Source organism: Eschrichtius robustus, chromosome 2 (assembly GCF_028021215.1).
Source record: "Eschrichtius robustus isolate mEscRob2 chromosome 2, mEscRob2.pri, whole genome shotgun sequence".
NCBI classification, from domain to species: Eukaryota; Metazoa; Chordata; class Mammalia; order Artiodactyla; family Eschrichtiidae; genus Eschrichtius; species Eschrichtius robustus.
In genome coordinates this window covers 79,844,847-79,862,551 of record NC_090825.1, presented here as the reverse complement: position 1 = coordinate 79,862,551, position 17,705 = coordinate 79,844,847, and the positions used below count along the sequence as shown (strand labels likewise).

General features: G+C 36.6%; 1 protein-coding gene across 2 annotated transcripts in view; it reads left to right on the top strand.

The window, feature by feature from the left end:
- Positions 1-17,705, top strand: part of CHD1 (chromodomain helicase DNA binding protein 1) — an 85,196-nt gene that overhangs the window by 3,318 nt on the left and 64,173 nt on the right. The window lies entirely within an intron of this gene.

Here is a 17,705-nt window from a genome sequence, read left to right as displayed (position 1 = left end):
ACACTTTTTTCCCCCATTACCTTTTCAAATTTGAGTTTTAGTTATATATGACTGAGTTAAGAGTTCTTACGTGGGCCATGTCTTTGCAAAGAAGATATGGTTTATGGGAGTAAGCCATGTTAAGCTATTTTAATGTGTAAGAAACCTCTTCAAATACAAAGACTTTTAAAATTCTTCTGTAGCCCCCCAGTTTTAAGTTACCAGCCACGTTAATAATGCAATCCCATGTAGTTATATATGCTTATCATATAGAGAGGTCAGGAATATGGACATTGGGGTTAGACTGCCTGATTACTTACCCAGTTGTACTTATTAGCTGTGTGAATTAGGGCTAATTTTTTAACCTCTGAGACTTTGATTTTTGTATTTATAAAATGGGGATTATAGTATTATTTATCTTATTTGAAGTTGAGGATTAAATGAAATGCTACCTGTAAAGGTTTTAAAATAGTTCCTGATATAATGAGCACTCTGTATTATTATAATTATCATCAGATTTTATATAACATAGAATAATACATAACTGAAACATTAATTACAGTGATGGAGAAATGTGAAGGACAAGGAACAGGAAAGTTTTGGCAGTTAAGAGGGCTTCAGGAAAATGTTGGATAGAAAATGAAGCAGTGGGATATGTATTTGACCTGAGGCTTGGGATTTTCTGGTTATGCTAGGTATACTTTAGTTTATCAGTTTCACAGGCAGACAGTTTGGATAACAAGAACATCATAGAAAACAAGGAGCAGTTATGGGAAGCAGAATGATTTAGTAAACAAGTATTGGTCTAGGAGTTACAAAACCTGAGTTGACCTGTCTCTGCACTAACTAGTTCTCTGAATGACTTCTGAACTGTAAAATAAGGAGAGTTGAATTAAACGATTTTGAAGTTTCAGCCTACTACTTAATATACAAAGTATTTAACAACAGAGTTTAACTGGAAGTGCCAAAGTTGAAGGGCTAAACTAGAATACCTTTGAATTTCAGCTTTGATTCCAATCTCTACAGGTATATTGACTGGAGTAAGTGAATAGGAGAGTCACATTGTCCACATTCTCTTGTTCATTAGTGAACAATGAAATGGTTAATAGGTAGAAATATCTAGGGGAAACGCAGGAGCCTAACTACCCACGGAATAGGAAATAAGGCTCTTGAGAGTAAATCTTCTGGTTGAACATGTAGAGAGATCACATGCTGTTATATTCTGACCCCTTACCTTTTCCAGTAATCTTTTATGTATTTTGCTGCCATATGTAAAGCAAAGGGGGAGTCGTAAATCAAATTTGTTATAGTAGAGATGAAAAAAATTAAACCCTGTGAAATCAAATCTACTTGAATCTTTTACAATGCATACTCATTTTAAATAATTGCAAAGTATATTCTCCAATTATTCTGAGTCATTATTTACACCATATAGATTTTATGTACTTCTGAGAATTGTAGCTGTCAGGTTATCTAGTTCTTGCAACTGCCTTGGTGTTTATCTGAAGAAGGGAGACCTGCTTCTGTTTTCCTTTCATTTTCTTCCTTTCTGCTGTTATGCTGTCCTTTTCCTTTGCTCTACCGAAGTTACTAAGCCTCAGTGCCCCCATACCAAAAGCTTTCATAACAAGGCAGTACAGAGAAGGGAGATTGTGCTTAGTTAAAAGAGTGAGGTGAACTTTATAGATACAGGGATTTTCTTGCAAAAACCAAAAGTCACCATAACTATGAATATTAATATAGAGTGATGAGGGGAGAAATATGCTTTTTTTTTTAATAAAGCACACATCTTTTTTTTTTAATTAATTAATTTTTTTTTTTTTTTTTTGGCTGTGTTGGGTCTTCGTTGCTGCGCGCGGGCTTTCTCTAGTTGCGGCGAGCGGGGGCTACTCTTCCTTGCGGTGCGCGGGCTTCTCATTGCAGTGGCTTCTCTTGTTGCGGAGCACAGGCTCTAGGCGCCCGGGCTTCAGTAGTTGTGGCGCGTGGGCTCAGTACTTGTGGCTAGCGTGCTGTAGAGCATGGGCTCAGTAGTTGTGGTGCACAGGCTTAGTTGCTCCGTGGCATGTGGGGTCTTCCCGGACCAGGGATTGAACCCGTGTCCCCTGCATTGGCAGGTGGATTCTTAACCACTGGGCCCCCAGGGAAGCCCTATGCTTGTTTTTAAAATTGATATATGCTGTAAAATTTGATTGTTATTGGCTAGAATTTTTACATGTATTTTTGCTTCAGATTTCCTTTTTTTCCTTCATGGAAATTTATGAAATGAAGTAGAATTAAGCAAGAAGTCATTTGGCATTTTTAGTTGGTATGATTAGCTTTCTACTCAAAAGTGTCTTTTTTGATTCTTTTGATGTGAAAACCTTTCCATAACCATTGACAGAAAGGAAGAAGAATACACGGGAGAACGTCTCTTTGGCTATGTTGTAACTGACAATTTTGAAACTTATTTACTAAGAAACGTGTGTCAGGATGCACCTGTACCTCAATTTCAAGTTAGCACAAAGTTTATTATATAACTGAAGTTAAGCTTTCTGAAGATACTATTGGAAGATTTCAAAGCATCAGTTCCCAGCTGTGTAGATTTCTGTTGTTATTTGTAATGAAGTTTTTCAAAGCCTGGTTAGACCTTTTTTATTTTAAAGTTAACTTGAATGATGATTTGCTCCAGAAATAGATTTGTGGGTAAAGACCAGAAATACATGGTTACATTTTACTAATTTTTGGATGACTGATAAATGCTTAATACTCAGAAGTAATTTCTCTGCTTGCCTGTAGATTAAATTTTCAATAATGTAAATTTGTCCATGTAAATTTGAGAATTTATTTTAATTGCTTTAATTAGTCTATATAGTATGCTTATGAAAAATTATCACAGAGTGAAGGAAATTTTGGTGATGTGTTGTAACAGTCTTACCTACTTAGAATTGATCTAGAGCTGGCAACTGAGCTATATTGACCTGATTCTAAAAGAATTAAAAAAAAAATTATTTATTTGGCTGCATCGGGTCTTAGTTGCGGTACGCGGGATCTTCGTTGCGGCGCGAGGGCTTCTCTCTGGTTGTGGCATGTGGGCTCTAGAGTGCATGGACTCAGTAGTTCTGGCACAGGCTCTCTAGTTGTGGTACACGGGCTCAGTAGTTGTGGCACACAGGCTTAGTTGCCCTGCGGCATGTGGGACCCTAGTTCCCTGACACGTATCGAACCCGTGTCCCCTGCACTGGAAGGTGGACTGTTAACCACTGGACCACCAGGGAAGTCCCTAAAAGAATTCTTTTCCTTGATATATTATAGCTTTTTATAGCATTAACAGTGCTTGACCAAATATAAATATGTTTTAAATATATGTGTGTAAATTTTATATTTACTTAGAGGAAGTCTGTTGCAATTAAATTTCCTTGGCTTACTGAAAATATTTTAATTGTTTTATGCTTCAAGAATCTTTGGGTCTCAACTTTTGAAGTGTTTTGAGTAGGCAGTGAGTAGGAAATATGATCGATGGAAATGTTCTAAATGAAAATCTCATTTTTAGAAATTCAGAGTCACTAAACACTTTTTAAAGGCTTTGAGAAAAAAGCCAGATAGTCGAAATGACCTGTTAAATTTAAGGAACACCAAGTCAAAGTTAATTTGAAGACAGGGCTGCATATTTCACCATATATCTGTTAGTACCCTATCAAAGACTTCTATGGTATACCAGTTTTGGAAACATTGCTTTTATGTATACACATACCAGCAAGATCTCTTGCCATCAAAATCAGTTTCTTTTAATAAATGAAATTGAACATTTTTTAAAGGCAATAGAATGGTATTTTCTGAGCTTACTTTGATGTTATCTCAGAGTTTTTAAAATTAATTAATTAATTTTTATTTTTGGCTGCATTGGGTCTTCGTTGCTGTGCACGGGCTTTCTCTAGTTGCAGTGAGCGGGGGCTACTCTTCATTGTGGTGCACGGGCTTCTTATTGCGGTGTCTTCTCTTGTTGTGGAGCACAGGCTATAGGCGTGCGGGCTTCAGTGGTTGTGGCGCACGGGCTCTAGAGTGCAGGCTCAATAGTTGTGGTGCATGGGCTTGGTTGCTCCATGGCATGTGGGATCTTCCCAGACTAGGGATCAAACCCCATGTCCCCTGCATTGGCAGGCGGATTCTTAACCACTGCGCCACCAGGGAAGTCCTCAGAGTTTTTTTAAAAAGGTTCAATTTATTCTTACATTTCAAAAGTTTTTGCGAAGAAGCATTTTAAGGAAGACAGGAAAATGTGAAATCACAAAGCCAGAATGTCTAGAAATCATTGAGTTAAAGAAACTGGTTTTTAAAATTAACTGTGATGTCATTAATTGTAGGAAAGTATGACTGTTTTACATCTCACTTTTTTGTTAATCCCTATTTCTTGATTCAGTATGTACTTTCTTCATCTTTTCCTACTAGTTTTTTCTTTCCTCAAATATCTTGTACATGCTACTGAATCTCAGATCATTTATTAAGATCATTTTTTATGCTTTGAAAACTCAATAAACTGTTAATCAGGAGCTTTGGTAATAGGTTACTCTCTCCAAACAGAATTCACGGAATTAAAATTTTCCCGGGACTTCTGAAAGTTGTGGTTAATCCAGATTACTGTAGTGTATTTAGACTAATTTTTAATTGGTAAAGATAAGAGAATTGTATGTGATTTGACTTTGAAAGACATTACTTTTATCTTCACAGGCATGAGATAATGTGGGGGCAAATATTAATGTGTAGTTGCCCCTTTTTTATACTGATTAAGTCATGGCTTATTTAAGATATTGATGACTTGTGGGTTATAGCTGGTACAGTTCTGTGTTTAAAAATATGAGTATTTGTGGCGAAGACATAAAGTTTGATGGAGAAAACTTTTTTTTTTTGTATTTTTTATGAAAAATTTTAAAACATTACAGAAGTAGAAAACTTATAGCTCCAGTTGTGGTACTTGGTCTAGCAGCATTGGCATCACCTGGGAGCTTGTTTGTAATGTTCAACCTTGGACCTCATCCCAGACCTCCTGAATCAGAATCTTCTTTTTAACAAGATTCCCAAGTGATATGTATTCATAATAAATTCATATGCATATATATGAAGCTGTTTGCATGGAGTCATTCACCACCTTGCTACTTGTTGTTATTGAGTTTATTACACATGCTTTTTATTTTCTGGGAACCCCCCAGAGAACTGTGTCATAGGCCATGCAAGCAAGAAGCTGGGTACGTTTCATTTCACAGTAATAATGGCAACCGGTAATTACTGAGCTCTTACTCTGACTGAGCCATGGTGTACATGGTGCATTACATTAATTTATTGTAGGTATTCCTTCCAAAATTCCTGTGATGTATTTAGTACTATGTTTCCCATTCTCCAGAAGGGGAAACCAGATTTATAGCCTTTTTAAACGTCTTAAAAAAAATCAAACAACTATTAACCAAATTTCAGATTTTACTTGGATTTTATTGTTTTTCCATTAATGCCCTCTTTCTATTCCAGGATTCCATCCAGGGTACCATGTTGCATTCAGTTGTTAACTCTCCCCAGTGTCCTCTGATCTGTGAGAGTTTCTAAGTCTTTCCTTAATTTCTTTAACAGTCTTGAGAAGTACTGGCCAGGTATCCTATAAAACATCCCCCAATTTGGCTTTGTCTGATTTTTTTTACTAGGATAAACCAGGGTTATCAGTTACCAGTTTTTAGAAAGAGTATCACAGAGACGAAGTGCTCTACTGGTCACATCATATGGGGAGCAGAATATCCACTTGACATTACTGATTATGTTAACCTTTATCATTTGACCAAGATAGTATTTGCCAGGTTTCTCCACTATAAAGTTACTGTTTTTCTCTTTCCATACTGTATTCTTTGGAAGTAAGTCACTATGTCTAGCCAGCTCTCAAGGGATGTGGTGAGTGGTGGCATGGGTGGGAATTAAGTTCTATCTCCTGCTGGGAGGGAGTAACTACATAGTATTAAATGGAATTCTTCTATAAAGAAATAATTTCTCCCTCATTAATTCCATCATTCACTTATATAAGCATGGACTTATTATGTATATTTTATTCTTTGGATTATAATCCAGTAGGTTAATTTTAATTTTTCTCAAATTGTTTTAGCCTTGCCCATTGGGAACTCTTTCAAGTTGGCTTCTGTGTTCTTTTTACACCCTCCCATTCTTTTGCCCTAGAATCAACCATTTCTCCAAAGAGCGCTGGTTTCTTTTATTGGAGAAAGGGGTATTAGAAACCAAGATTTGGGTGCTGGGTTGCTACTCAGATGTCACTGCTTCGAGGCCCTCTCAGTAGACAGAGCAGACAGAGTTATATCAATCTATAGATGTTTATATATACTAAACCATGTGTATCTATAGTTGTTTCTGTGTCTGTCCATCTGTGTACATTTTTTAAAGTTTTATTTATTTATTTGTTTGTTTATTTATTTTTGGCTGCGTTGGGTCCTCATTGCTGCACGCGGGCTTTCTTTAGCTGCGGTGAACAGGGGCTACTCTTCGTTGTGGTGCGCGGGCTTCTCATTGTGGTGCGCGGGCTCTAGGCACACGGGCTTCAGTAGTTGCGGCACATGGGCTCAGTAGTTGTGGCTCGTGGGCTCTACAGCACAGGCTCAGTAGTTATGGCTCACGGGCTTAGTTGCTCCACGGCATGTGGCATCTTCCCAGACCAGGGCTCGAACCCATGTCCCCTGCATTGGCAGGCAGATTCTTAACCACTGTGCCACCAGGGAAGCCCCCATCTGTGTGCATGTTAGGGTAAACATGAGTTAGTACTGTTGTCTCCAACTCTAATCCTATACTACAGGATTCATCCTAATCTTCCTTTCTTGTACTTTCGTAACTTCCATCTCTAATAGAGAGAAGCCTGGCTCCCACCATCTGCCATCCACCATGCATGTACTCCAACCTCAGTATACAAGTAAAGTAGTTTCAGAATTTTTAGGCTATACCCCCAGAAGAAACAGATTTACCAACTAAAATACAGTGTTTATGTACAGTGTACAGTTCCTATTATATTTAGCCTTATGGTTTCTAGTCAGAACACTGATTTCCAAAGTTACTCAAGGTAGCTTTCTTCCCCTCATCCCCTTCAGTGTGGTTATGTCATAAATTTGTAATAGTTAGATTCATTTATCAGTTTGCATTCTATCCTGGGATCCTCAGTCACATGGGTTTTTTTTTTTTTTAATAAATTTATTTATTTATTTATATTTATTTTTGGCTGTGTTGGGTCTTCATTTCTGTGCGAGGGCTTTCTCCAGTTGCGGCGAGCGGGGGCCACTCTTCATCGCGGTGCACGGGCCTCTCACCGTCGCGGCCTCTCTTGTTGCGGAGCACAGGCTCCAGACGCGCAGGCTCAGCAATTGTGGCTCACGGGCCTAGTCACTCCGCAGCATGTGGGATCCTCCCAGATCGGGGCTCGAACCCGTGTCCCCTGCATTGGCAGGCAGATTCTTAACCACTGCGCCACCAGGGAAGCCCAGTCACATGGGTTTATGTTTTAAACTTGCATATATTACATTTACTCTGTGATATACAGTTTCATGGGTTTTGACAAATGCATAGAATCATTTATCCTCCACCCCAGTACTGTACAGAATGATTCCTTTACCCTAAAAGTTGCCCTCTGTGTCCCAGATCTACTGAATCAGAATTTTCATTTTAACAAAATTCCCAAGGAAATGTATAGGCATATTAAATTTATATGCATATATATGAAACTATTTACCTGGAGTCATTCAGTATCTTGCCATGTTTTGAAATTATAAATTAAGTTGCAGAAAGATTATTTTGATCTAGAGGTGATAATGGAATAGCCAAGTTTAAATACACAATCAAGTGACTATACTCAAACTCATGGGGTCGTATAGGCATTCAGGTGAGGTGAAAGAAAATGGAATTGGGCAAATCACTGGAGTGAGGTAATGGGCTATATGGGAAGTCTTCATGGAGCTTTTGAACTTTTGTAATCTTAATGATCAGAAATGATGTGGTTTGGAAAGAAAAGAAGAACAAATGATGTATACCGAGAAACATGATGGAGAGGAAGGTTTTCACAGGATTCATAGTCCCCCAGTAAAAGAAGTACAAGTTCCCTAGTGCAGAGAATGTGTTGGACATCTTAGTTTCGCAGTTCTTGTCCCTGAGGTTTGTTTAGTGTCATATTGAAGTTTTTGTATGGTTTAGTCCCAGGTGGAGGAAGGAGGAAAAAAGGAAGCATAGCTGAATAAACACTACGAGTATTAAGAGACACCCATGGGAGAGTATATTACCCATGTGAATGGACTGGTCAGACCCACTGGTTTCAGAGAGAGACTCTAGGAATCTCTTGTACCAGAATCAAGTTCTTGTGTATTAATGACTGAGAAAATTGCTGTTTATAATTAGGAGTATATTATCTGTCATTGTGATATGAGGTGACTGCTTAGAAGTCAACTTTAAATAAATGTTAAACTGAATTTGAAAGTTTCTTTGGTGTGGATAGATTGAGATTTCAGTTATTGAGGTTAAAATACAGAGACACACAAAGTTCTGGCTAAACAGTACTGGCTTATGGGATCCACTGTCTACAGTATCTATCAGAGCTGTGGCATAAGGCACAAAAATAGTGGGGAGCACTTTTTTTAATGAAAACCATTCCCATTAGCTATTTCACATCTCTCCTGTTACTGCTTTTAGAAATACAGTTCTCTGTCCTCAGATAGTTATTTAATTTAGATGATTGAGCAACTACTATGTGATGAGTATCATAAGATGCTAAAATTTGAGATCATTCTCTAAAACTTAAAATCAAGAAAGAAACAGACCTAAACCTTAAATGTGTGAGTATCAGGTGGGTATGGTAAATACAGAGAGATACAGTCTGCAGCAGTTCAAAGGTAGGAGACAAGGAAGTTTGATCATAAGACAGATGGTTAATCTCTGTATCAAACCCAATATCAGAATGAAATTTTGTGCTTTTTTTTGTTTGTTTTTGAGAGATCATTTAAAACCTCTGGTAACCTTAAATTTTACACATGTTGAAAGTCCTTGTTATGTGGCTTTTATGGTGGTAAGGTGTTTTGACAGGCTTAGGCAAAAAGCAAAGAAAAATTTTTTATACCGAGGAAAAATGATGTTAGAAGGCAATACATTATGCTGAAGAGTTTTTATGTAAAGGATTGGGGCCATTGGAAAAGAGTGGAGTTAGTCTAAATTCCCTCAAAGAAGGCTGTTCTTGTTTTTGTGCTTGAGGTAGATTATAATATGATGATTGCCATCTGATGCAAATACTACAGTATTTCCAGTTCTAAATTACTAAATCCTGAATTACATTAATAAAAGGAAGAAGTTTGATCTGAAAGGAAATTTTATAAGAAAAGAATTACAATTAGGGGTACATGAGAGCTGAAAAGGTAAATAATCTCCTTACTCCAGTTTTAGCATGTATTTTATACCAAAGGTTTGACCTAGTGTGCAGTAGTTTATCTCAGTCATACTGTACTACATTGATCATTTCACTTTTTTTTTAACTAAATGACACAGTAGATGGAGGTTCTTACGTGCAGCACACTCTCATGGGTATATGCAGACTGTGATGAAATACCAAATTACAAATGATTTCGTTAGAAAGTAAAATATATAGTGCTGGGAACTTTGTTTTCTTGTGAGAGTATTCATTAAAGTAATTTAAAAGCATATAAATATTTTAAAAACCTTTTTAAAAAAGCAAATTAATCAAATGATTAATCTTTTAAAGATTGAACTTTTAAATGTAGACATTTATTTTATTCTTTGTGCTAATTTTAAAATTGTGGATAATTTCAAACATGCAAAAGTAGTGACAATAGTAAAGTGAACCCTTGTGTATATGTCATCTAGCTTCAACATATTTCATCTCATGGTCAATCTAGTTTAATCTGTAAATCCTACCTACTACTCCTCCCCTCAATTACTTTGTGGATTGTTTTGAAACATTATATAATTTCTACATGTGTTAGACATGTGTTCCGCATGATAGGTAATACTAATGGGGAAAAAATATAAACGTTAAGTTTTGCCTACTTTTTATAATTATAAATAATAGAATTAGAGGGTTTTATCATATCATTGATATTATAACAAATTTCATACATGTTTTATGAAACTTGTTAAGTGACTTTGAAGTGTATGTATACATAGTCCTTATTTCTCATCTGATTCCCTGAATGCTTATTAGAGAAACTTTTGAGTTTACTGTCTTTACTTCAGATTCAGCATGACTAAACCCAGTCATCTTTGAAATTAGTCATGCTAAATGTTACCTTTCTTAGCATCTATTTCTAGCAGTTTTATTCTCATTTATTCAGTTAGAGACTTTAAGAATAATACTGTGCTTTAAGAAGAGTTTATGATAGAATTTTGCATTGGATTGGTAATTTAGAATGCTGAAAGGAGCTGTTGTGTGTGTTCTTTAGTTCCTAACAAAGGCCGTAACTGGTTTTCAGACCCATGAGGATGAATACTTTCCAGATTTTCTCAAACCTTTGATAGTTATTTTATGGACTGTAGTGAAATATAAGGATAACAAATTTTAATACAATGTAATTTTATAGAACTTGAAGGTGATCTGATCTTAGTTATCATCTAGCTGAACCCTTCTCATTTTCTAAGTGACTGCTTCTAGGCTAATATATTTTAAATAGTGGGTTGCAACACCTTAGAGGACCATAACTGGATTTTTTTTTAATGGAAGAGAATAATGTAAACTAATAGTGTTCCTTTTGTAGAGTATTACTTCATCAAACTTTTGTTACTTTACATGTGTGCATGTGTATACTACATCATGATATAAAATGTATTTATTATTTAAGTCATGATCCAAAAAGTTTAAAAGCCATTGCCTTTGACCACTAATTTGTATTTTTTTTAAGTTGTAAGTGCTCAATACCTGCTAATTTCCATATTGTTTCTCTAGCTCTGTTGAAGTGGATAATGGTCTCTAAAAATAACTAAAGGCCCCAATTTAATGAATTCCAGGATGTAGTTAGAAGAGAGATACGTGTATAAGCATAATTTGTAATATTGTGAAGGAATTATTAGTAACATATGAGCAAAATATTGTGAACACATGGGCTGGAACAATGACCTGTCCCTAGAGAAATTGGAGAAAGTTACGTGAAGGATAGGATATTTTTGAGTAATCTTAAAGGGTGAGAAGTTTTATCAGTTGCTTCAGAGAAGAACTGTTTTCTAGAGGGAAAGTGTGGGGAATACACCAATACCCAGCTCTAAAATTACTCCCTCCATGAAGCCTTGCATCTAATTTCATTTGCCCTACCTCCGGTTCCTCAGTCAACAACCGATCCGTCCTTATATCTTTTTTTCCTTTTTTTTATCATCCTTGTATCTTTGATTCTCGCAAGTTTTACTTTTCCCATGGCATTTTGTCCCTGCTAGAAACTCTTGTTCAATACTTGTTAGTTGAAGAGATGAGCAAACGAATTCAAATTACATATGTATAAAACTTGTCATTTCAAAAGTGTTTATTGCAAAAACATTATTATAGCATATCAGTTAGAGAACCAATTAAGGTGCCATATATACTAGAGTCCTCAAAACACAGGGTCTCAAAATTAGTTACTTCTTTTCATTATCAGGTAAGTGAGCTCTACCTCTTGAGGTTATCCAGGTACTCTGGCTAGTAGGACAGCTTTGTTATCTGTAACATGTGGCTTCTATTGCTCCAGTGGTTGCCATCTTCAGTCAACAGGAAGAAAATGGGAATGGGGAGGATTTAAGGCAAGCCAGTTAATGTTTAAGGCTAAGATGTAGAAATTTCATATCACTTCTAGCCATAATCCGTTGGCCAAAACCTGTTCACATAGCCACGCTTAGCTGAAAGAGATGCTGGGAAATCTAATCTTTAGCTGGGTGGGCATGTGCCATTTAAAACTGGAGTGCCACTTATGTAATACAAAAGGGCAAGCACAGTGGATACTGGGTGAGTGGGGAGGGGCAAGTAGACAACATTCATATGGTACAACATAAAGGGATATTAAAAATAAATCACTCCTGGGCTTCCCTGGTGGCTCAGTGGTTGAGAATCTGCCTGCCAATGCAGGGGACACGGGTTCGAGCCCTGGTCTGGGAAGATCCCACATGCCGCGGAGCAACTAGGCCCGTGAGCCACAACTACTGAGCCTGCGCGTCTGGAGCCTGTGCCCCACAACAAGAGAGGCCGCGATAGTGAGAGGCCCGCGCACCGCGATGAAGAGTGGCCCCCACTTGCCACAACTAGAGAAAGCCCTCGCACAGAAACGAAGACCCAACACAGCCAAAAATAAATAAATTAATTAATTAATTAAAAAAAAGAACCTCTGTTTTTTTTAAATTTATTAATTAATTTATTTATATTTATATTTATTTATCGAACCCGTGTCCCCTGCATTAGCAGGCAGATTCTCAACCACTGCGCCACCAGGGAAGCCCCCGAACCTCTGCTTTAAAAAAAAAAAAAAAAAAAAAATCACTCCTGTCATCCTAAGAAATTAGTGGCTTTCATTTTTCTGAATTTTCTTTCAATTCTTCATAATATTAGTTTCTGTTTTCTTCACTTAGCCTTCTCTGAACCTCAGTTTGTTTATTTGTTTATTATATGAAAATGAAAGGATTAGACGAGAACCCAGTGTTTGGCACATAGCACCAGTTAGTAATCACCATGTCTTCCTTTTTTTATTAGTTTGTTTTGAAAATGTTAGTATTTCTACAGGTCTTTTTGTTTTTAATTTTTATTTATTTATTTATTTATTTATGGCTGTGTTGGGTCTTCGTTTCTGTGCGAGGGCTTTCTCTAGTTGCGGCAAGCGGGGGCCACTCTTCATCGCAGTGTGCGGGCCTCTCACTGTAGCGGCCTCTCTTGCTGCAGAGCACAGGCTCCAGACGCGCAGGCTCAGTAGTTGTGGCACAAGGGCCCAGTTGTTCCGGGGCATGTAGGATCTTCCCAGACCAGGGCTCGAACCCGTGTCCCCTGCATTGGCAGGCAGATTCTCAACCACTGCGCCACCAGGGAAGCCTCTACAGGTTTTATTCATAGACATTTTATATATTTATACTTATAATTATGACAGTCCAAAGAACACCTAACACAAATTTTGAAGTAATGATTCTGATCTTGAACTCAGGGAAAAAAAATCAATTTTTAAAAATTCTAATAGCTATTAATATTGAGCTCCTAGTATATGTCAGATAATATGCTTTACATTTTTTTAAATCTTCACAGTAATCCGTAAGTATGTTTATTATTTCCAAGTGGTAGAAACCTGAGGCTTATCTAATGGGTGTAAATATATACATATAATGAGACAAAAGGGCTAGGAGGCGAGGAGAAAATAAGTCAGTTGAATTTCAGAACACCATTGAGTTAAGTTAGTCCCGAATTTCCCCACAAATGTCTGTCAAAAAATTCTTTCAGAAACTCCCTCAAAGAAGTCCTTTTGAATGGCATTGACAATTAAGCAGTAGTTAAGGAGGAAGGGAGCAAGGCATAAAGTGAGAATTTAGTGCAGTATGCTTGTTCTTTAGAACAATAAATACATTTCTTTGATTGCAAATACAGTTCTATTTATTGTAACTTAATAAATTATTACTGTAATTGGCAGGCACACTAGCCTCTGTTATAATATCTGTGTAAAATCAGTTTACCTTTTATCAATGTATCCTATAACTTCTCTTCCCCTCCTCCTCCCCAGAGTCTAATTCATCTAAATTCTACCAGTTTAAAAAAAGGAAAGAAAAATTATGGAAATGTGATATATTAGAAAGAAAATCTTTACATATTAGGAAGGAAAGAAGTAAACAAATGGATACGTTTTTAAAATGAAATCGTCGATTTAAGCCTTTGATACAGGTAGTCTAATTTACATATGATGTTTAAATACACAGTGTTTTTTTCTTCTTCGTTAGTGCTACTGTTTTGAGATGTTCTTTTCATTCCGCTTCAGTACTTCTACACCCACTTCAGTGTTACTTTCTTTTGACTTTTCAATCTATTCCAAGATTTATCAGGGCCAGTTTCTTCTGTAAGTGATCTGGTGGTAAGGAAAGCAGCTATCCATTGCTACCACTTTCTTAGAAGGTCATTATTTTATTCATTCTTTCTTTATGTTCCATTGCAGGCTAGTTTCCAATTCCTGTGATAAAAAAGCATGTTTTTCCTTGTAACATAGAAGAATCTTTGTTTATTCACTTGAGAATACATCATTTTCAAGTACTCAGTATAGGTAGTAGTGTTTTCTTTAGTTCAAAGGACTGATAAGAGTGGAAAGTTGAGTATAGAGAAAGGAGGTCTTGCAATTCTGTTACAGGCTGTGCTGAGCTAACATAGACTCTCACTCTGAAGCACTTCCTACCCACAAACACATGAAAATGCTAAATAATATAGAGCAAAGGAAAAAAAAGTAGATGTGCAGCTGAACTTTAGTGAAAACTTTGATGTGCCAGGAACAGAACGGAACTCAAAGTCAGAGCAGTAAGCTCTGAGCAAACAGGGCAACGCAGGATATTTGGAAGGATACAGGCCCTCTGTACAGGGTGCTGGGATTGGGACTGGAACTTAGTATTTGACTACAGAATTAAGTCTCCTTAAAGCTGGGACCTTAGAAGGGTTGTCTTCTCTGAAAACAGTTCATAAAGTCTCCCTATATGTGCCTTCAAGGACATTTTTTGGTGGTGAGGATAAAATGGAATTCGTTTTACCAAAATATTTTGAAAGCTGTAAAGAGATATTAAAAATTTTGTCTTAATTGGAGTATAAATGAGAAAAGGAGCCATAAGGGCCAAACAGATAACATAAATGAATGAAGCTGTCCAGGTATAAGACATTTGTTTAGGGGAGGCGACTGGTGAGTTGGAGGTCATATCCTTCATCAAAAGGAACCAGTGCTACTTAGATATAGACAATTGTGACCATGTGGGAAGTGGACCTGGTGTTTTCAGATCGTCTGATTCTTCAAAATAAAAAAAAGGAAGAAAAAATTTCTTCTTAAAATTATTTTCTCCAAAACAGTTTTAAGTTAGATGACTTGGAGGAAGAAAAAACCCAAAAGAGAAAAGTAGAGGCAGAGAAACCGGGAGTAAGAACAAGAAAATTTCTGTGGAAGACTTAGGCTTATGGTGTTTTTGAAAAAAAGTAATGAGGAGGTAGTATTAGCCATTTATTAATTCACAAATATATTTTCAGAATATGTCAGGTAGAGTGCCAGAAAGTAGGGATACAGTTGTTAAGTAAAACACCCCTGTGCTCATACTAGTTTATGTTAAGCATACACTAAGTGCCAGATACCATGCTAGATGTCTAATGTAGTCTAGGGGAAGAGGTCTAAAACTAGGGAAGAAGGTGGGATGAAGATTAACAAGTTTTCCAGGTAGGGAGAATTGCTTTATACCAAGGCTATGAGGTGAGAAAGCATGGCAAATTCAAGGGCTAAAGGAGGTTAGTGAGACTCAGGTGCAGAATAGAGATATCTAAGATAAATTGGAGAGGTAGGCAGAGATCAGATTTTAGTCATTTTATCCCAAGAACAAAAGTGAGTCATTAAAACTCCTCAAGGCGCTAGCTTCACCAGAGGCTATGAGATGGGACCAAGGCATATGTAATTGAAAACTTGGAGAGGGATGGTCATCTTCATGTTTGTTAGAGTTTGAAAAGCATTTCTCAGAGCTAATCCATAGATACATTTTAGTTATGTGGAACTCATGAGGAAGTAAACCATTGACGATAGCTGCACTAAAGCTCCTAAAAACTTAACTTGAATAAAACAATTTAAAAATGGATTTAATGTCTTAGAACAGAATATTAATTTTTCATGGTCACTCAGGTTATTAAGAACATTCACTTACCATAACCTTGGGAATATTGGAAAAGAATATTGGCTTTTATACTAACAGAACCTGTGCAGATGTGAATTTTGAGCACTTTTACTACTGTTAGACAGCTGGAAATTTTGAAGGTAAATCAGAAGGGCCAGACAAGGGAGCATCTCCTAGCTGAGTCAGCCCGGTTGAGTAGCCTTCTGGGAAGTACAACCCAACATTTCTGCTTATGTTTCATTTGTCAGAACTTTTAGCTAATAGCCATACTTAGCTGCAAGGAGTTGTTGCTGTACACTTTTTTATACTGTGTAGACCGTAACATTGGGATTTCTGTTAACTAAGGAAAAGAAGACATGCTGAGTTGGGTGACTAGCAGTTTCTGAGGCAGCTGTTGTATACAGCTGGTCTTTAATTTCCCTTCCTTAGTGTTTTTATCTTTCCATATCTCTTAAGGAAAAGCTTTATGCAGTTCTTATATTTTTACCTATTCAGCTGGGCCATTTTATTGACTGAATATTAGATACTTTTATTTTTCATGCCACTGAATGTTTACTTACTTGCCTGTTTCATATGCATTTGACTTCTGCAGCTTTAAAATTTCCTCATCTTTGTACCTTTTACTACTTGAATATGAGATACCACAATATTGAATATTAGTGACAAAATCTTGTGGTATTGGAAAAAATTATTTTTGTTTATTAACATTTTAATTTTGAATTAATTTCAAATTACAGAAAAGTAAGAATTTCAAATTACAGAAAAGTTGCAAGAATAGTTCCTGTAATATGCTTCTGCCTGGATGCACTGATTTTTAGCTTTTTGCCACATTTCCCTTTTATTCTCTTTTTATACATATATGTTTATATACATGATATTTATGTAATATGTATTTATTTTTCCTGAATAATTTGAGAGTAGGTTGAAAAAATCATATCCATTTATGCTTTTAAAACTTCAGTATATATATTTTTAAGAACCAAGGAATTCCCTTATATAAGCCCTGTATAGTTATTATATTCACGAAAATTTACGTTAATATAATACTTTAATCTTTATTCTGTATTCCAGTTTGGTCAATCATCCCAGTCATCTTTCAGTACAGGGTTCAGTCTAAAATTGGATTTGGCTGTCATGTCTCTTTAATCTCCTTTAATCTGAAACAGTTCCTCTTTCTTTGTCTTTCATGACATTAGCATTTTGAAGGCTATAGGCTAGTTATTTTATAGAATATATCTCTCAATTTAGGTTTGTCTTATGTTTACTTATGATTTGATGCAATTTATGCATCCCCTTCACTCTGCATCCCCTGGCTGGAGGACTGTGTGAGTGATGATATGTCTTTCACAAAGGTATCAAATCTGGAGGCTCATGTCTGTCTGTCCCTATTGGTGATATTAGTTTTGATCACCAGGACAGTGTGATATCTGGTTTTTCCACTGTAGTTTCTAATTTATCCATTAATACAGCTAATAAGCAATTTGTGAGAAGATACTTTGAGACTGTGCAAATACCTTACTCATCAAACTCTCCCCCTAGATTTAGCATCTTTTGATGATTTTTGCCTGAACCAGTGTTTTCTATGATGATTGCAAAATGGTAATTTTCTAACACTGCCACCCTGTCCACATTTACCAGTTGGCATTCAGAATTCTTTCAGCCTGTCATCTGCCATCTGTCTGTCTGTCTTTCTACCTACCTACCTATCATCAGCATGGACTTGAGGATTCCTGTTTTATTTACTAGGTAATAATCCTTTACTGTCTGTTTTGATGCTCAAATCAGATTGAGCTGATGGAAGCCCCTTCAAGTTGGCTCCCATATCCTGTTTTTTCTTCTTTTCTCTTTAGTATTTTGCTTTTTGGCACAGCAAGCTTGTTTAGGTTCAT